Here is a 20,815-nt window from a genome sequence, read left to right on the forward strand (position 1 = left end):
GTCACACGACACATGCAACACGACACGCACAACACGTCTTCAGCCTCCTTCAGCCTTCAGCCTCCTCTGCCCCTCCCTGCGCTTCCCACAGCCAGTCCGCCCAGGCGGGGTCCTGGGGAAGCCAGAGGGTCCTGCCCCCCAACTCCGCAGTCAGACGGGACTCTCAGCCAGCCAGGAAAACAGAGGTTTATTAGACGACAGGGACATGGTCTAACACAGAGCCTGTAGGTGCAGAGAACAGGACCCCTCAGCCGGGTCCATTTTGGGGGGCAGTGAGCCAGACAACCCCGTCTGCCCTTCACTCCATGTCTCCAGCCAGCCCCCAACTGAAACTCCCCCCAGCCCCTCCTCCTCTGGGCTTTGTCCCTGTCCCCGGCCAGGAGGGCACCCGATTCCTTTGTTCTCCAACCCTTTAGCTCTCACCTTGCAGGGGGGAAGGGCCCAGGGCATCAGGTGCCAGGAAAGAGGGTGTCGGCCATTCTCTGTGTCCAGACCCCTGCACACACCTGCCCTCCAGAGCTCTGCAATGATCATACACCCTTACCCCACCCCCTAGATCCTTAAGAACTGCATAGGGGAAACTGAGGCACCCCCACACAATTCAGAGGAAACATGAAGTCCCGCTTCACGACAGATGACTCCAGGAGGTGAGTTGCTTGCTATCCTACCATGTTTTTCTCTGTCTCTCCTCTAGTATGTTGGCCATCACACACACTCTGTCTCTGTCTCTGTCTCCTCTCCTCTCCTGGTGCCAACGATGACCAGGCCCCGGGTGCCTGGGCCCCATTTCCCCCCTGTGCTCCATCTCTTCCTGTATCTGCCTCGCCCCTTCTCCCAGCCCACACTGCCCACCGCTGCCTGGATGATTTCCCCCTCTCCTCCACTGCACCCCCCTCTGTGGGGTCCCTGCCGCTCACCGTCTGCCTCCTCTCCTCCACCCCCTCCCCCGCTTCCCCACGGGTCACTCTGGGGGCCGGTTTTCTTCACCATCTTTGTGCGTGATCTGGAGGATGGGATGGATTGCACCCTCAGCAAGTTCGCAGATGACACTAAGCTGGGCGGAGAGGGAGATACGCTGGAGGGTCGGGATAGGGTTCAGAGTGACCCAGACCAATTAGAGGATTGGGCCAAAAGAAATCTGATGAGGTTCAGTGAAGGGTTCATGTTTAGCTATTCCACCTGGAAGCAGGCAGGGCACACCTTGACTGTTCTGTAGAAGCAATGCACACATTGCTCTATCCAAGGACAAGGGCTAGATATGAACCATGAAAACTTGATTGTTGGGACAGCAACTGCGGGAGACTTTCTTAGCCTGGGCTCAAGGCCTGAGAACCAGGATTGTAGTAGATAAAAGATGCAACTAAGTATATTAATCAACGTCATACATTCCTTTGTGTATCTTTTTGTGGTAGCAGTGTGTAATGCTTAGGGGGGAGAAATATAATAAAAGGAGAAGGTGGAAGGCGGGGGGGCAGAACGCCCATCTCAGCTGACCATCCTGTCTGCTTGTATAAAGCTGTGTTCTGTCTCATCATTGAACTGCCACAACTGGCGCCCAACGTGGGGCCCTCAGCACTCACCTCGCCCGGCAAGGGTTTCAGACGCGTCACTTATCCGCTTCGTGGATCCCGGTGAGTAATTTTCATTGTGGTAAGTATGGGAAGCTCCCTCTCTGCTTTGCAAGTGCAACACCACAATGAGCTGCAGTATTTGCTGCGTAAGGCTCAGCATGACTGCCCGGCTCGAGCACTTACTCTCCTGCTACAGGAGGTGCGTGCCCAGTGCCCGTGGTATCCTGAAGCCGGAAGCCTTAAGGTAGCGGACTGGGAGCGATTGGGCCAGACATTGCACAAAGAGCCTCGGGCGCCCGTGCAGGCTTTACATGCCTGGCACCTCTGTCGCAACGCGATACTGCGTGTCACCTCGGATAGGCCCTCTTTCACGAGGCTGGTGATCTCGCCACGCCCGTCGGCTCCTGTAGCCATCCCCGTTGCAGCTATCCCCCCTTCTACTGATGCAACCCAGCGTGTCGCTTCGGAAAGACCCTCTCCCGTACCCACAGCCCCCCCTCTCCCTGCTTTGCCCCCAGTGTCTTCATTACCACCGCCTCCCTTGCCTTCCCCACCGGAGCCAGTGCGTGATCACCCTCCCTCCATGGGGCCCCATGCTCCGGGGCCCCCCGGAGGGTCATCTGCATCTGCTCAGAAGCTTTCGCTGGTGCAACAAATGGTTCACGCAGCGAAAGCTCGATCAGATCTTACAGCGGAGGAGCTGGCTGATCTGGTCTCCGTTTGCCCGGTGACCTGGCAGAATGATGACCAGGGCAACCCCGTGGGCACCTGGACCACTTTGTCATACTCGGTGGTTAGAGAGGTGAGGAAAGCAATTCGTGAGTTTGGCCTGACTAGCACCTTTGTGCGTGGTCTCGTTGAAGGGATAGGTACTGGGTACTCCCTAATCCCTGAGGATTGGAAAACACTGCTGCGCATGATGTTATCACCTAGTCAGTATGTTATTTGGCTTAGTGAGTATCGGCAGATGGCAGAACGCCAAGCTCAGGTACATGCAGCGCACGGTATCATTTATGAGCAATTGGCAGGGGAGGGCCCGTTTGCTACTATTGAGATGCAGTCTCAACTCCCTCAGGCCGTCTTCCCCATTATTTCCACCTGTGCCCAGCATGCTTTCAAGAAGGTCCCGGATTCAGGCAAGCCTACCAAAAGCTTTGTCAGTATCCGTCAGGGTGCCTCAGAGTCCTTTTTGGATTTTACCAACAGATTGCATGAGGCTATCCTCCGACAGGTGGATAACACTGAGGCAGCTCACGAGCTCCTGTTAAAATTGGCAGTTGAAAATGCAAACGAGGATTGCCGCCGTGCTCTCCAAGCAGCACAAGCATCTGGTATTTTAGAGCTCTCAGACATGCTGCGGGCGTGCCAGAACATCGGCACACAAGCCCACAAGGCTGGAGTTCTGGCTGCCGCCCTCAGAAAAACTGGGAAGGAGGGGAAGCGTTGTTACCGCTGTGGTAAGGAGGGTCATTTTCAGCGGGAGTGCCGCTCATCTAAGGCACCAGCCCGACCCTCAAAGAAGTGCCCCAAGTGTGGGAAAGGTTATCACTGGGCTAATCAGTGTCGTAGCGGGTCGGGAAACGGCGCGACGGGTCCCCCCCGAACCCAGGGCCAAACGGGGGTGTTTCCTACTCAGGCAATCGCTCCTCTGCCTTGGAATCCGTAGACTCTATGAGGGCGGCGACTGCTGGAAGTGCAGGGCTTGATTTGATCATGCAGGAGGACACTGACTTTCGGCTGCCAGGGGAGGTCTGTGCCATACCTACACAGGTGATGGGACCTCTCCCTGCCGGCTTTGTAGGTCTTGTTCTCCCTCGCTCACATGCTGGGAAACAGGGCTTTTTTGTCATTCCAGGGGTCATTGATGCTGATTACACTGGCATTATTAAGGTTCAGGTGTGGACTCATCTTCCACAGTCGCTCCCGCGTGGACGGTCAATTGCACAATTGATTTTAGTCCCCTATCAGGTGCCAGCTGCCGAGGATCGAACTCGGGGCGGAGGCGGCTTTGGATCGACGTTGTCTCACTCGCCGTCTCACAGCGCGTCTTCTCCACTTGTTGCTCTGACAATGTCAGTCCGCCCCTCGAAGCCTCAGTTAACACTTCTCTTAGATGATGTTCCTTTTACAGGGCTGGTGGACACTGGAGCTGACGTTACGGTGATTCGTGATCTGGAGTGGCCGGTTAATTGGCCTACGGTTCCTTCTAAAGAATTGTGGGGGATCGGGGGTAGTAAACCCGGGCGCCAAAGTTTGTCTTGGGTCACGGTCTCTAAACCGGGAGGCCGTACCCTTGCTACTATCCGCCCTTTTGTGCTCCCTGTCCACCTCAATATTTGGGGCCGTGATTTACTTACAAAGTTAGACACCACCCTCGATATTAACATCTGATGGCCCACCGTGCCCTCCGCCTTACCCTTGGTATGGCAATCCTTAGAGCCCGTATGGATTGATCAGTGGCCCCTCCCTCTAGAAAAGCTAAAAGCACTTCATTCGCTTGTGCAGCAGCATTTGCAAGCACAGCGACTGGAGAGCTCCACTAGTCCCTGGAACACCCCGGTGTTTGTTATTAAGAAAAAATCGGGTGCTTGGCGACTGTTACATGATTTAAGGGAAATAAATAAACGCATCCAACCTATGGGCCCCTTGCAATTTGGCTTGCCAAATCCAAATTTAATTCCTCAAACCGATCAACTTTGTGTGTTAGATTTAAAAGATTGTTTTTTTTACCATCCCCCTTTGCCCTCAGAATTAGCTGCTGTTATTTTGGCCTTTCAACCTTTTGCTGATTGTCCCTTTAATTTAATTGTGGATACCTATTATGTTTATTAGGTAATTGATCATTTACCCCTTGCCCTCATTACCCCTCAGGTTGATGCAGACCTCCTTCGCCTGTTTTTGTTTTTGCAGCACCTTTTTGCCACTTGTCATTTCCCTTATTTTGTTGCTCATATTTGCAGTCATACCCCTCTGCCTGGGCCACTCACTGAGGGCTATGCACGCGCCGGTCGCGCGTTGCGTGGTCAGGTAAATTCCCTTTTTTCTGACCCCATTGAAAGCCATGCCTTTTTTCATCAGTCTGCCTCTGTTTTGGCCCGGCAGTTTCCCATTCCTGCTGATCATGCACGTTCCATTGTTCGTTCCTGCCCCCACTGTGCTGCTGCTGCTCCTACTTTTTCTTATGCCGTTAACCCCCGAGGTACCGCAGCAAATCAGCTGTGGCAGATGGATGTTACTCATGTGCCACAATTCCGCCCCTATTTGTTTTTACATGTTTCCGTTGATATTTATTTAAGTTTTTTTGGGGGCTTCCCCACAACGTGGGGAAGCCACTAACAAAGTTATTCACCATTTGCTGGCCTGCCTTTTTGTTATGGGTCGCCCCTGCCAAATTAAAACAGATATGCCCCAGCCTACTGCTCTGCAGCCCTCTCCACCTTTTGTGCCCGCTGGGACGTCCGTCTTACACACGGAATCCCTTATAATTTCACGGGCCAAGCCATTGTTGAACGTGCCAATCGCACACTCAAAACCTTGCTAGATAAACAATTAAAACAAGGGGAGCTGCGTCTCCGAACCTTAGGAGACATTTAACAACAAATGCATATCCTCTTGTTTACTTTAAATAATTTAACACTGAATGCAGATCAGCAGACCCCTGCGGATCGGCATTTTCACAAATCTGAGGTACTGGAAAGACCACGTGTCTATTACTGTCAGCTGCCCGATCCACAGTGGCTGGGCCCAGTGCCTCTAATCACTTGGGGTCGGGGATATGCTGCTGTGTCTCTCCCTGCAGGACCGTTGTGGGTTCCAGCTCGGTGTGTGCGACCGGCACTTAAACAACATGGCATGGCACCAGGGACTGTCGAATCCCATACCGGAGTTTCAGCTGACCTTGGAGGAGACCGCGTTGCCCCCCGAGTCGACAACGACGGGACGGAAACGGAGGAGGCGTAGCGTCCCAAGCCAGCCCGTGACATGGGGAGCAGTAAAAGCATTGGTCGCCGCGGCTCAACGAAGACTGGCAGCAGATCAACAGCCAGAGACTCCTGAGACTTTGTTTGTGGCGATTCTCGCCCAAATCACTGCTAATTCTGTGATGATTGTGTGCCTTTTGTGCCTGCTATTTCCTGTAGGGGTTGGCTCGGAAGCGCCTCCCCCGTTATAAGCCCGAATGACATATAACATATGGGAAAGATTGGCTTCAATAGCAAATGTTACCTGTGCGCGTGTAGTTAATTGTACTAGTATAAAGGTGCCCTTAGGCTGTCGAAAAATTTCTCAACCTCTTTTAAATTGTTCCCATGCTGTTAATGTTTCATATAATTATGGCCATATCATCCTACCATCAGGATGGGTTTTTACTTGCGGTTCACGCACCTTTAATTATATTCCTGCAAATGTAAGTGATGGCACCCTTTGCTGTTTTAGTAGAATGATATTTATATTGCCTTTTGCTGGTGACAATTGTAGTAAAAGAAGTGTACCCCTTTTAGATGATTAAATTGCAGATGTTGAGCTTTTGGTTATTTTGTGTTTGTAATCATTGGGCTTATTTTTTGCTGCTGCTGTGTACAATGTATTCTTTCCTTGTTAAGATTTTGTAAAATTTTGCCCTGGAAAGCTCCCCAGGTTATGTCCTTGTCTGTCTGGGAGTTAAATAGCATGACAAAACAAATTGACGGCTACCATGAGATGGCCAAATATCAATAAATAAAAAACGGGGAGATGAAGGGTTAATGTTTAGCTATTCCACCTGGAAGCAGGTGAGGCACACCCTGACTGTTTTGTAGAAGCAATGCACACATTGCTCTATCCAAGGACAAGGGCTAGATATGAACCATGAGAACTTGATTGTTTGGACAGCAACTGTGGGAGGCTTTCTTAGCCTGGGCTCAAGGCCTGAGAACCAGGATTGTAGTAGATAGGGGATGGTAACTAAGTATATGAATTAACGTCATACATTCCTTTGTGTAGCAGTGTGTAATGCTTAGGGGGAGAAATATAATAAAAGGAGAAGGTGGAAGGCGGGGGGGCAGAACGGCCCATCTCAGCTGACCAGCCTGTTTGCTTGCATAAAGCTGTGTTCTGTCTCATCACTGAACCGCCACACCCACCTGCTGAAAGGAAGAATACCCAGTAGTCACTGACTCCAGAACAGGCCAACAAAGAAAGGAACAGAACGCCACCAGCCATCAACTTCAGCCCCCAACTAAAAGATCTCCAGCGCAGGATCAAGGATCTACAATCTATTCTGAAGGATGATCCCTCACTCTCACAGATCTTGGGAGACAGGCTGGTCCTCGCTGACAGACAGCCCCCCAGCCTGAAGCAAATACTCACCAGCAACCACACAACAAAAACACTAACCCAGGAACCTATCCTTGCAACAAACCCATTGCCAACTCTGTCCACATATCTAGTCTAGGGACACCATCCTCGGATCTAATCACATCAGCCACACCATCAAATGTGCCCAAATACATGTGTTAGTCTCTAAGGTGCCAGAACTACTCCTCGTTTTGTTTTTGTTTTTTTGCTGCTACAGACTAACACGGCTCCCACTCTGAACTAAATGATTGCATCTCTCCCCAAAATAGACCTGGAAGCACAAAGAACACCCTGGAGACCAGGCCTTTAAACGTTAGGAAACATCAGAGTTAAGGTGACGTGTACATACTTCGCGCAGTGCTGTTGTGCATGTGTGTTATGATACAGACTCACAAGTGTGGCCTTGGGGTCAATTCCCTGCCCCCCACAGCATCAATTTTCTCCAGACTCCCAAGCGAAGTGGTGCTTCCTCCATCCCTTGATGAGATGCCTTTCTCGAGTCTGCTTTGGTCCAAAACTCGCGACTGCGCCATGCAGGAGGCCTGTGATGTGTAGGGGGCCAGATGAGATGATCTAAGAGTCTCTTCTGCCCTTCAAGTCTCCAAACCTCTGCAAAACCGAGTGCGGCACATTGAGCATCCCCTGATGGTTCCACGTGTGGCCTGCGTGAACCCTTGCACGACCACTGAGTGTGTGGGGGTGACCCAGGGGGAGCAGCTCAAACACGCACAGGAGCCGGCTCGGGGCAGGACATGAGCCCTGCAGGGCAGGGGTGGGGGTGGCAGTGACATCACAAGAATGCAGCACTCAGCTGCTTGGTGAAAGGAGGTTGGGAGGCGGTGACCTCACAGAGAGTCCACGACAACGGCCAGGGAGGACAGGCTGCAGGGCAGGGGGATCTCAGAGACCCCCGGGGCTTTGCTGCAGGGAGTCTCCTTCTTGAGGTGTCTCCTTGAGGACTGAGAGAGAATTCAGGGTCTCGTATGTGAGTGCGAGGTGGAGCCTCTCTGGAGTTTTCTCCTTTCCCACGGCTCACTGAGCGAGAAGACAGACGTCCCTGTGGAGAAGGGAAGAGCCCCGGAGAGGTTTGGTACCGAGGCAGGCTGATCCGCCCGGTGCTGGCCAAATTCTCGGCACGGAAAACAGGAGGTTAAGGTGGGACAATTTTCCCCCAGCTAGGCCTTTGTCCCTTCGAGTCATTGGGGTTGTTGGTCTGTAGCTCATTGCAGGTCCCTTCATTCTGATCATTCAGTGTGTGAAACTCCAGACTGATGGTTCGTTTGAAAGTCAGGACACCCGGGTCCTGTTCCCAACTCTATCCCGACAGGTTGTGTGATGGAAGACAAGGCCCTTCGCCTTTCTCAGCCTTCGTTTCTCCCTCTGTCAGTTGGGGAGAACAATCCTCTCACACCTGCCTCCCGGTGGGGGGAGGCTGGGGAGCTGTGGGGACCTGTTTGAGAGCGTCACTCGGAGCAGTGTATCGTAGGAGGTGTCCTGTCGGGTTGAGTCATTCCAGAGGATGATGTCGGGCAGCAGAACCCCGTTTTCCCAACCTGGCGTGACACAGCTTTGCATGGGAACCGAACCAAGGGCGCACACAGGTCCAGAAGCCGGCGATTTCTCCTTTGGCCGCTAGATGGCGCTGCAGGCTCCCACTTCCCCCTTCTCCTGGTCAGCGCAATGGGGGTTAGTCTCCCCAAAAAGAACGCCCGTCTCGCTTTGAACGTCCCTTGACGTGCCCCCTGTGGGCTGTTGGGATACGTGTCCAAAAGTTGCAGGGCTTGTTTCATTATCTCCACAACGACAACCTTTCTTCCTTTTTAGACGTGACGACCTTTTTGGTCAAGATCCTTGATTATTCGGGGACTTATCCCGGAAGACCCAAAGTATTTGGGACATAAGACTTGTCTGGAAGGGCGCACAGGGCGAAAGTGTTTTTGGCCATAGCAGGTGCCTTGTCGCAAGGATGACGTCCATCCCCCTTCCAAACATGTTTTGTGTAATGTTGTGTGTGTGATGTGTTGTGTGTCATGTTATGTGTGTTTGTGTCTGTCTGTGTGACGTGTTGTGTGTCGTGTTGTGCAACGTGTTGAGTGTGTGTGTGTGGTGAGGTGTTTGTGGTGTCATGTGATGTGTTGTGTGTGACGTGGTGTGTGCGTGATGTGTTGTGTGTCTTGTTGTGTGTCGCATTGTGTGTTTTTGTGTGTGTGATGTGTTTCTGTGTGTGTGTCGTGCGATGTGTTGTGTGTATCCGTGCAACATGTGACGTGTTGTGTGGGACATTAAATGTGTTTCTGTGTGTGTCGTGGTGTGTGTCGTGTTCTGTTTGTCATGTTATGTTTGTGTGTGAGACGGGTTGTGTGTCGTGTTTTGTGTGTGTGTGAGACGTTTTGTGTGTGTGTGGTTTTGTGTGTGTGTGACGTGTGTCATTTTGTGTCATTTTGTCATCTAGAGTTGTGTAGATTGTGTGTGTGGTATTGTTTGTAGTGTCATATGAAATGGTGTGTGTGTGTGAGATGTGTTTTGTGTAGTGTTCTGTGTGCGTGACAAGTTATGTGTCGTGTGTGTTTGTGTCTGTCTGTGTGACATGTTGTGTGTCGTGTTGTGTGTGTTTCTGTGTGTGTGATGTGTTTTGTGTGTCGTGTTATGTGTGTGTATGTGTGAGACGGGTTGTGTGTCTTGTGTGTGTGTGCATGAGACATTGTGTGTGTGTTTGTGTGTGTGACAGGTTTTTGTGTGTGTCGTGCGGCATGCAATGTGCGACATGCTTACATGAGTGTGTGTGACAATGTGCAACATGTTTTGTGGGACGTGTGATGTGTTTCTGTGTGTGTCGTGTTGTGTGTGTTTCTGTGTGAGTCGTTTTCTGTGTCATGTTGTGTGTGTCGTGATATGTGTGTGTGTGACGGGTTGTGTGTGTGTGTGTGATGTCTTGTGTGTGGTGTTGTGTGTCGACTAGAGTGTTGTGTGGATTGTGCGTGTGGTATTGTGTTTGTGGTGACATGTGATGTGGTCTGTGTGTGAGACGTATGTTGTGTGTGTGACATTGTGTGTCGTGTTTGTGTCTGTCTGTGTGACATGTTGTGTGCCATGTTGAGTGTGTGTGTGGTGTTGTGTTTTTGGTGTCATGTGATGTGTTGTGCGTGACGTGGTGTGTGTCATGTGTGTGTTTGTGTCTGTCTGTGTGACGTATTCTGTGTTGTGTGTGTGACGTGTGTAGTGTTTTGTGTCTGTGTGACATGGCGTGTGTCGTGTTGTGTGGTGTGAGATGTGTTTTTGAGTGTGACGTGCGACGTGCTGTGCGTGCGTGCAACGGGCAGCGTGTTGTGTGTGTCCGTGCTATGTGCAATGTGCATCATGCGACATGCGACGTGTTGTGTATGTGCCTGTGACATGCGATGTTTTGTGTGTGATGTGCAACACGTGACATCTTGTGTGTGTTACGTGCGACGTGTTGTGTGTCCGTGCTACACGCGACGTGTTGTGCATGACATACGACGTGCTGTGTGTGCGCGTGTGACACGCGTGGGACATGTGTGAAGTGCGACTTGCTGGGAGTGACGTGACGTGCGACGTGTTGTGTGTGCCACGGTCGACGTTTTGTGTGTATGTGTGCAACGTGCAACGTGTTGTGTGTGTCTGATGTGCGACGTGTTGTGTGTCTATGTCCAATGTGTGACAAGCGATGTGCGACGTGTTGTGTGTGCGGCGTGTGGCATGCGGCGTACGATGTGTTGTTTCTGTACGTGCGACACGCACCATGTCACACACAAAATGTCTCATGACACACAACACGACACACAACCCATCACCACACACAACACACCACTCACCACACAGACACACACACAACACGTCACACAACACTCTAGATGACACACACATCACGTCACAAAACACCACACACACACCACACCACACACAACACGAAACACAACACATCACACACACACGGAACACAACACTCTGGACGACACACAGCACACACACAACACGTCGCACACACACGTGTTGTGTGTCATGCTGTGTGTTTGTGTGATGTTGTGTGTGTGAGATGTGCGATGCGCAATGTACTGTGTGTTTGACGTGCTATGTGAGCGTGCAACGTGCTGTGCGTGTGAGGTGAGATGTGTTGTCTCTGTGCGTGCGACACACACCACACCAACGGCACACAACACAAAACAAACACACAACACATCACACACACAACACACCACACAGACACACGCACACAACACAACACACAACACGTCCCACACACACTGAATACAACACTCTAGACGACAGACAACACATGCACAACACATCACACGCACACAAACACGTCTCACACACACAAGTGTTGTGTGTCGTGCTGTGTGTGTGGGACGTGTTGTGTGTGTGAGATATGCGAAATGCGACGTGCTGTGTGTTTGATTTGCGATATGCGATGTGCCGTGTGGGCGTGCGACATGTGACATGTAACAAACGACGTTGTGTGTGATGCACAGCACTTTGTGTGTGTGATGTGCGACGTGCGACGTGTTGTGTGTGTGAGACGTGTGACGTGAGCTGTGTGGTGTGCGTGACTGTGACGTGCGACATGCGACATGCTGTGTGTGCATGCGAATTGTGATGTGCGGTGTACGACATGCGTCGTGCGGCGTGTTGTGTGCGACATGTGACCTTTGTATGTGAGGTGCGACGTGTGACATGTTCTGTGTGTGTGTCTGTGTGGTGTGTTGTGTGATCTGTTGTCTGTCGTCTTGTGTGTGTTGTGTGCCATTTTGTGTGTCGTGTTAAGTGTGTGTGTGGTGTTGTGTCTGTGGTGTCATGTGACGTGTTTTGTGTGATGTGGTGTGTGTGGTGTTTTCTGTCTGTGAGACGGGTTGTGTGTCGTGTTTTGTGTGTGTGTGAGACGTGTTTGTGTGTCTGACGTGCGACGTGCTGTGTGCGCGACGTGCAATATGTTCTGTGGGTGTGACGTGCGAGGAGTTGTGGGTGCGAGATTCGACATTTTGTGTGTGTGAAGTGCGACGTGTTGTGTGTCCGGGTCAGTCCCCTCAGTTGCAGTCTCAAGTCTTCAGTGTCCTTCTTGCTGGCAGTGTCGGTGGGGGGAGGAGAAAGGCCAAGCGTGGGCCCCGGTTTGGGTTTGGTTTTTGCCCCCTCAGCCCGTGTGCTTGGGAAGCCCCAGTCCAGGCGTGTCTGGGGGGGGCGGAAGCGTGGTGGGGGCATTGCTCAATCTCCCAGCACGGTGCAGCAATTCCCTTGCTGTGGCCTCAGGCAGGGGCATCACTGAGTGGGAGCTTCCTTGCTGGGCAACGGCTGTGGATGGGCTGTTTCACACCCCACCCGGGGGTTGCTGACCTTCCTTGCTGGTATCTCCTAATCTTTCCCCAGATACATGGAAACCATGCCGTGCAAGGTAACAACACAATTCAATCCAAGGTGAGGAATATGGGGGTTACAGGGCACCTAGAGGAGTAGGGTTTTATGTTTCCATTTTGCATAATGAAAGACAAGGGATAACCATGTATTAAATGGATTGATGTAGGATAGGATTTGACCATGTTCTGCCCACCACCCTTTCTGAGAGCAGGAAGGAACGGCCTCATGGGCCATTGGTAAAGGTGCATCAGCCAGATTCTGATGTCTGTGAAAAGGCCTCACAAATGTCCAGATGGTCAAGAAGACGTGAGAGACTTGGAAACAGTAGGAGACAATCAGAAAACATCCACCGTATCCGACGCTAAACATGTTAGCAGCATTTATGACCTCAACGGCGAGGCAGGCACCCTGAATGCAAGACAAAGAAGATCTAAGGATGGGAAGCCAACAAAACCATCAAACAATAACAGCGGAAAACCCGGAGATTAATCCCACTTGAGGACTAACGATTACAGAATGACATTGCAAAATCCATAGACGAAAGTTGGAATTTACAAGTCTAAAGCTGGGGTGTTTTGCCATCAGACTCTGGGTTCAGTCCTGCAAAGCCTCAGAGCATGGGTTTGCGACCGACGGAGCTCAGCTCCTCGCTTGTGTTCAGTCTAACTGGCCGTTAGATTGACAAGAGCTACAGCAAACTGGTAACTGTAAGACCATCTGCAGGACGTGTGTGTGTGTGTGTGTGTGATTAAATGCGTATGCTAAGAGTTGTATTTTCAAGAAATGCGGTGTATTGCCTTTTCCCCTGAAAAGATCCCGTGTGCTTCTTATCAGCATAAGACGCTCCCCCAAGGTGTAGAGTGTCACAAACACATCTCATGACTCTGCCCACAACAACTGGAACTAAGACAAGAATGTGGAAGAAACAAGAAGAATTGTGTTAATGGTTTATTTACAGTAACTGGAAAGCAGGAAAGTAAAAGGAGCTGAGAAGGAGCTTTCATAACCACAGCGTAGGGCAAGGGGACCCAGAGATTTTGAGAACAGTTTTCATAATGGCACTAAAGTCACAGAAGTGGCCAGGAAGTAACCCAGGGAATTAAGGAATTACCATCTCACTTGAAGAAAAGGAGTACTTGTGGCACCTTAGAGACTAGCAAATTTCTTTGAGCATAAGCTTTCGTGAGCTACAGCTCACTTCATTGGATGCATTCAGTGGAAAATACAGTGGGGAGATTTCTATACATAGAGAACATGAAACAATGGGTGTTACCATACACACGGTAACGAGAGTGATCACTTAAGGTGAGCTATTACCAGCAGGAGAACGGGGGGCGGGGGGGGGGGGAACCTTTTGTAGTGATAATCAAGGTGGGCCATTTCCAGCAGCTGACAAGAAAGTCTGAGGAACAGTGGGGGGTGGGGGTGAGGAGAAATAAACATGGGGAAATAATTTTACTTTGTGAAATGACCCTTCCACTCCCAGCCTCTATTCAAGCCTCAGTTAATTGTATCCAGTTTGCAAATTAATTCCAATTCAGCAGTCTTTGGTTGGAGTCTGTTTTTGAAGTTTTTTAGTTGAAGAATTGCAACTTTTAGGTCTGTAATCGAGTGACCAAAGAGATTGAAGTGTTCTCCGACTGGTTTTTGAATGTTATAATTCTTGACATCTGATTTGTGTCCATTGATTCTTTTACGTAGAGACTGTCCAGTTTGACCAATGTACATGGCAGAGAGGCATTGCTGGCACATGATGGCATATATCACATTGGTAGATGTGCAGGTGAACGAGCCTCTGATAGTGTGGCTGATGTGATTAGGCTCTATGATGGTGTCCCCTGAACAGATATGTGGGCACAGTTGGCAACGGGCTTTGTTGCAAGGATAGGTTCCTGGGTTAGTGGTTCTGTTGTGTGGTGTGTGGTTGCTGGTGAGTATTTGCTTCAGGTTGGGGGGCTGTCTGTAAGCAAGGGCTGGCCTGCATGGGAGAGGTTTTAGTTGGGTGCTGAAGGTGACGGCTAGTGGCGTTCTGTTATTTTCTTTGTTGGGCCTGTCCTGTAGTTGGTGACTTCTGGGTACTCTTCTGGCTCTGTCAATCTGTTTCTTCACTTCAGCAGGTGGGTATTGTAGTTGTAAGAATGCTTGATAGAGATCCTGGAGGTGTTTGTCCGTGTCTGAGGGGTTGAAGCAAATGTGGTTGTATCACAGAGCTCGGCTGCAGACAAGGGATCGTGTGGTGAGCCTCCAGCTTTCATCCAGACCACACCACACGATCCCTTGTCTACAGCCAAGCTCTACGGTACAACCTCATTTGCTCCAACCCCTCGGACAGAGACAAACACCTACAGGATCTCTATCAAGTGACCTTAAAACTACCTGCTGAAGGGAAGAATACCCAGAGGTCACCTACTCCAGGACAGGCCCAAGAAAGAAAGGAACAGAACGCCCCCAGCCGTCACCTTCAGCCCCCAACTGAAACCTCTCCAGCGCAGCATCAAGGATCTGCAACCTATTCTGAAGGACGACCCATCACTCTCACAGATCTTGGGAGACAGGCCAGTCCTCGCTTACAGACAGCCCCCCCAACCTGAAGCAAATACTCACCAGCAACCACACAACAGAACCACTAACCCACGAACCGATCCTTCCAACAAACCCATTGCCAACTCTGTCCACATATCTACTCTGGAGATCTGGAGTACTGTGTCCAGTTTGGAGCCCCACACTACAAGAAGAAGGTGGAAAAATTGGAAAGAGTCCAGTGGAGGGCAACAAAAATGAGTAGGGGACAGGAACACATGACTTATGAGGAGAGGCTGAGGGAACTGGGATTGTTTAGCCTGCAGAAGAGAAGACTGAGGGGGGATTTGATAGCTGCTTTCAACTACCTGAAAGGGGGTTCCAAAGAGGATGGATCTAGACTGTTCTCAGTGATAGCAGATGACAGGACAAGGAGTAATGGTCTCATATTGCAGTGGGGGAGGTTTAGGTTGGATATTAGGAAAAACTTTTTCACTAGGAGGGTGGTGAAACACTGGAATGCGTTACCTAGGGAGGTGGTGGAATCTCCTTCCTTAGAAGTTTTTAAGGTCAGGCTTCACAAAGCCCTGGCTGGGATGATTTAGTTGGGGATTGGTCCTGCTTTGAGCAGGGGAGTTGTTGGGGACACTGGGGCATGGCCACTAGGTAACTCGAGGGGATGGAAGACCACGAGTGTCGATGAAGCCCCCTCGCACTAGGCCCAGGTGTCCTTGGCCCCCCCTCCTGCCTGGAGGCACTCGCAGCAGCTCTGCGTACTAGGCCCAAGTGTCCTTGGCCCCTCCGCCTGGAGGCACTCGCAGCAGTTATGTTGAGGATCTGCAACAATATGTTGCAGAGTCAGACCGCCTGAAACTAAACAAAGCCAAACAGGGCAGATATGGAAGAACAATGCTGAATAAAGCAGCTTTATGTATAGTTTAACAAATGATCCAGAGAACAAGGGAACTAGCTGGGAACTGTATTGGCTGGCTATATGGATACTTAGGGCAGCTTCCTATTGGATAGGTATGCTGGGAAAAAGGATGTATAAAAGCCTGTGTAACTTCCTGCTCTGTGTGCAGGATCTGAGATCTTATTCTCCCTGTACCTTTTTGCAGCTGCAAATAAACTTTTCTCCTTCTCCACCCCGTTGTGATTATTGGGTGAAGCACACCGGGTAACGAACCAACCCCAGCTGTTGTTTAACCTCTCGGCACTGGGTGCTGGCAACAGCTTTTGGCATCCCTGGGTGGGCGATGAGGCTGCTATTTAGCCTTGCCCGGACCCCTCCTGGAGGTCGAGGATTGCGGCGAGAACCGACGCCCAGCGTGCACTGGTGAGTTCATCGGGGGCCTCGGAGGAGACGCGATTTGATCGACCCCAGAGGGCACGACGGTGCAACGCACTCATATAGTGGAGAAGTAGTTGTGGATGATGGTGAGGAACCGGTCCCTTGGACATGGGGGAGGAGCAGCTGCGGACGACAGTGAGGAACCGGTCCCTTGGATAAGGTAGGAACCTTTTGAAATCCGGATTCTATGCTCTGTTCGAACCTGGGGATGCCCAGAGTTACCCTGTAGGTGTGGGACAGGGACAGAGCTCGGGGGTTAGGGCACGGTGTACGCTCCTAGAATGCATTCTAGCAATCTGGAAGGTATTTGGTGCGGATCCGATGACTAAGAGCCAATTAAAACGATTCTGTACAGGTGACTGGCCTCAATATCAACTAGAGGACCAGGAGTGGTGGCCACCAGGAGGGTCAATTAATTACAACATGATCCTCCAATTGGTTTTGTTTTGTCAGTGAATGGGTAAATGGAATGAACATTTGTATGCACAAACGTTTATGGCTTGAAGAAACAGAACAGAGCTGTAATTCTGCAGAGCTGTAATTTGACTCCGACTGGTTCGGTAGTAGCTAATGTTAGTCCCCAGACCCCCACCCCCACTGTAATGGCAGAGCCGATGTCCCCTTCGGCCCCCAACCCCCACCTTATAAGGGTAGGATGCCTCGGGTTACAGAGATTGCCCCCTCAGTGGGACTCTATCCTTTGCTTACCAAGACTGTTGTGGCTTGCCCAGGGGCAGACGGACGTCAGGCTACCACTATGCAAGTTTACACCCATGTGCCATTCAATCCAATAGACCTAGCAGCTTTTAAAACACAGGCTGGGGAATTCTCCATGAACCCAAGCTGGTTTATTTCAGTCTTTGAGGGGTGCCTCGGTAGTCACAAGCCGGATTGAGATGACTGTAATATCCTCCTGAGAACCCTGTTGTCTGAGGTGAAGAGGAATCAGGTTACAGCTAAGGCAAGGGGAGCGACAGCTTTCAAGCGAAAAAAAAAAAAAAAAAAAAGAAAGGAAGCTATCTGTCAAGTTCCTACCCCAAGTAATCGTAAGTGGCTCAGGGCATTTCTGGGTATGGCAGGCTTTTGCAGGATATGGATCCCAGAGTTTGGACTGTGGGCTAAACCCCTGTACGACAGTGTAAAAGGAGCAGATCATGACTCCTTCTATTGGACCCCAGAGGCTGACAGGGCATTTAAAATCCTGAAAAGAAAATTGATGGAAGCTCTGGTACTGGGCCTGCCGGATCTCTCGAAGCCGTTTCAGTTGTATGTACATGAACGAAAGGGGGTGGCCCTAGGAGTGCTCACACAGCTGTTAGGAGCATGGAGACGTCCCGTGGCTTATTTTTCTAAGCAACTGGATCAGGTTGCAAAGGGTTGGCCGGCATGTTTATGGGCGGTCGCAGCTACTTGCCCTAGTGCTTGAGGAAGCGGAGAAGCTAACATTGGAAGGGGTTATGCAAATCTATACTCCCCATATGGTCCGAGCCTTATTGGCTGCAAAGGCAGGGCTTTGGCTCACCCAGGCTCCATTGCTCGGTACCAGGCTAAGCTGTTAGAGAACTCTGAAGTCACCTTACAGCCTTGCCCCTCCCTTAACCCAGCCACCCTCTTGCCAGAAACAGAGGAACAGGAACATGACTGTTTACAAATCATCGACGCCCAGTACTCCAGCCGTCCGGATTTAAAGGATGCACCCGTCCCAAATGCAGATTATGAGTGCTACACTGATGGTAGCAGTACTGTAATAGATGGGCAAAGGAGGGCGGGTTATGCTGTTGTGACCCTCCATGACACTGTGGAAGCTGAAGGTTTGCCTGCTGGGACCTCTGCCCAGCTGGCCGAACTAATAGCCCTGACCTGTGCACTTGAACTGTCAAAAGGAAAGCGGGTCAACATTTTTACTGATTCAAAGTATGCTTTTGGTGTGCTGCATGCTCATTCTGGCCTATGGAAGCAAAGGGGAATGCTGACAGCCCAAGGCTCCCCAGTCAAGTATGGGCCCCAAATCCTCCGGCTCCTAGAAGCCGTACAACTTCCCTCGGAAGTGGCGGTGGTACACTGTAAAGCCCATCAAAGGGAGGATCAAGATGTGGCCAGAGGTAACGCCCGGGCAGATAGAGAGGCTAAGCATGCTGCCACCCTGCCATCCCCTCAGGCTGAGAACGCCCATATGCATGCCCTTATCCCATCAGGAGGGGAGCTTCCAACCCCTCAGTACTCTGGGGAGGAGAGACAGCTAACTGACAAACTCGGTCTCCGGGAAAAGGAGGGATGGCTCCATTAACCAGAAGGGAAGGTCCTCTTACCAAAGGGCCTGATCCGGCCGGTGCTGCAGAAACTACATCAAACCACTCATGCTGGCAGGGAAGCACTTATCCAGCTAATGGGAAAATACTTTATCACTTCCGGACTCCAACCCCTGGCTGCCCAGGTACAAGCGGACTGCTTAGTCTGCCAAAAGAATAATCCCCGACCGGGACATCCTGTGCCACCAGCTGCCCTGGAACCCACTCCGGGCCCCGGACAAGTGTGGCAAATAGACTTTACTGAGTTTCCCCGGACCCCAGGGTTCAAATATCTCCTTGTCATAGTGGATCGGTTCAGCGGATGGCCAGAAGCCTTCCCATGCCGTAATTGCACTGCCAGAACAGTGGCCCTCAAGTTTGTTAAGGAGATCATTCCTCGCTTTGGACTCCCCCAGTGGATGGAATCTGACAACGGGACACATTTCACGTCAAAAATCATTCAAAGCATCTCACATGCTTTACAGATCCCCTGGAAACTCCATACGCCCTGGAGACCGCAAGCCAGTGGGGTAGTGGAGCTTATCAATCAGACCCTTAAACGGCATCTCTCAAAAGTGTGCCAAGAAGCCTCACTGCGATGGCCTGATGCTTTGCCCCTCGTCCTGCTCTGTGTCCGCGCTCTCCCAAAGGGTAGATTAGGGCTTAGTCCCTTTGAAATTATGTTTGAATGGGCATGGCCTATGAATGGCACCCCGGTTCTGTCAGGGGAATGGGAGCTGGGTAATGGTTTTTTGTCTCAGTGTATGTGTTCCCTGTCTGCTGTTCTCTTGTCTCTTCACAGGTATACCAAGGATTCCCAGCCTCTCCCCTTGGACTCTCCCGTCCACTCCTTACAGCCGGTGACTCCGTGCTTGTTCGTACCTGGAAAGACGAGCCTCTCCAGGAAAAGTGGAAAGGACTCTATACCGTCCTGCTGGTCTCCCATACAGCGGCAAAGACCGAGGGACACAAGAACTGGATCCATCACTCTCGTCTGAAGGCAGTACCCGCCCCCTCGTCAGCGGAACAGTGGACCGTCCAACCTGCTGACTCCTCATCTAGTGACGATCTCGGGCTAAAGCTACTGTTTAAGAGACACAAATAGCGGGCACCTTAATGCTAAATGGGCCCACCCAGGTACTGGAGAGCCTGGGTTGGGAAGACTCGGGTGATAATTAATTGGGTAACATTGTTATTCTCTCTATTGGTATTTCCAAACTGTGCATATCGGGAGCATAACTCCTTTGTTTTGCTTGCGCACCATGTTGCTAATTTAACAAACCAGACTGATTGCTGGGTATGTGCTCCGACTCCACTGTCCCCCAAAACGGGAATGCCCCTTGACATGCTGCCCCTGACCCTAGCAGAATAAGCCACCCCCAAAGAGCAGGAAAGAATGGACTTGCCGATCTGGAACAAGATCCCTTTACAGCCACCTCTCAGGACCAGGAGTATTCGGTTGCAGTACTCACTGAGGGAGTGTTATGTTTTACCCAAAGCCAATCTGATCACTATGGGCGTCCTGTGGGAAAAAGCTCCTGTGTTATTTACACAGTGGGCTGATGGGTATTGGATAAAGACCAACAGGGGAGGCCAGCAGTGTGGGTGTAATGGTTCCTCTCCTTTTGGGGAAACTCTTACAAATAATCTTACCACAAAAAAAGGGTTTGGAAATATAACTTGCCGTCCAGTTAATATCTCCAACGTAGCAAGCCAATGGTGGGTTTGTAGTGGTCCCTATGGCGAGTGTAATTTGAACGGCACAGTTAGAAATGCCCCCACTTGTACCCAATCAGGAGGATGGGATGCCCCCCTAGGGGCATATGAACTGGAAAAGCAGCCTTAAATAGCCCAGGAATCCCCTTAAGAAACAGTCCTTATTGGGCCCTACAGGGTCACTATTTTGTATGTGGCCGAAAGGCTTACAAGGTGCTGCCAGCCAACTGGACAGGTAGCTGTTATATAGCTCGTGGAGTTCCTCATCTTTCCATAACTGCCACGCTGCCCAAAGGAAAGATTAGAAATGCCCGAGACACCTCTGTTGAGTCACGAGAAAAGACCCTGCGGCGACTGACTACGGCATTGGAGGGCAAGATGAAGAATCCCCTCACAACCGAGAAGCTTGTAGGGTGCTGTGTACTGGGAACAGCACCACTGTTTACCGGGCCAGCCATGGCAGGCATAGGCCGCTATACTGTAAGCCTGCAAATGGTACTTGAGAAGGTGGCCTTAGAGTTAGAAGGCTCGGTTAGTGATTTAGGGTCAGCAGTAAAAACATTAAATAAAGAGGTTCAGCAGCTCAGGACGTTTTCCCTCCAAAACAGGCTGGCTTTGGACTATCTCTTGGCATCCCAAGGAGGGGTTTGTGCCCTCGTCGGGCCCCG

The 20,815-nt window shown here is 50.9% G+C and overlaps 1 long non-coding RNA gene across 1 annotated transcript; it reads left to right on the top strand.

Moving 5' to 3' along the window:
• Positions 1 to 1,908: 1,908 nt before the first annotated feature.
• On the top strand, positions 1,909 to 6,654 carry LOC142070287 (uncharacterized). Its single transcript, XR_012666253.1, has 2 exons — positions 1,909 to 2,559; positions 5,371 to 6,654. It is a non-coding gene; the product is annotated as an uncharacterized LOC142070287 (long non-coding RNA).
• Positions 6,655 to 20,815: the final 14,161 nt, after the last annotated feature.

The sequence above is a fragment of the Caretta caretta genome, chromosome 28 (assembly GCF_965140235.1).
Source record: "Caretta caretta isolate rCarCar2 chromosome 28, rCarCar1.hap1, whole genome shotgun sequence".
Classification (NCBI taxonomy): Eukaryota; Metazoa; Chordata; order Testudines; family Cheloniidae; genus Caretta; species Caretta caretta.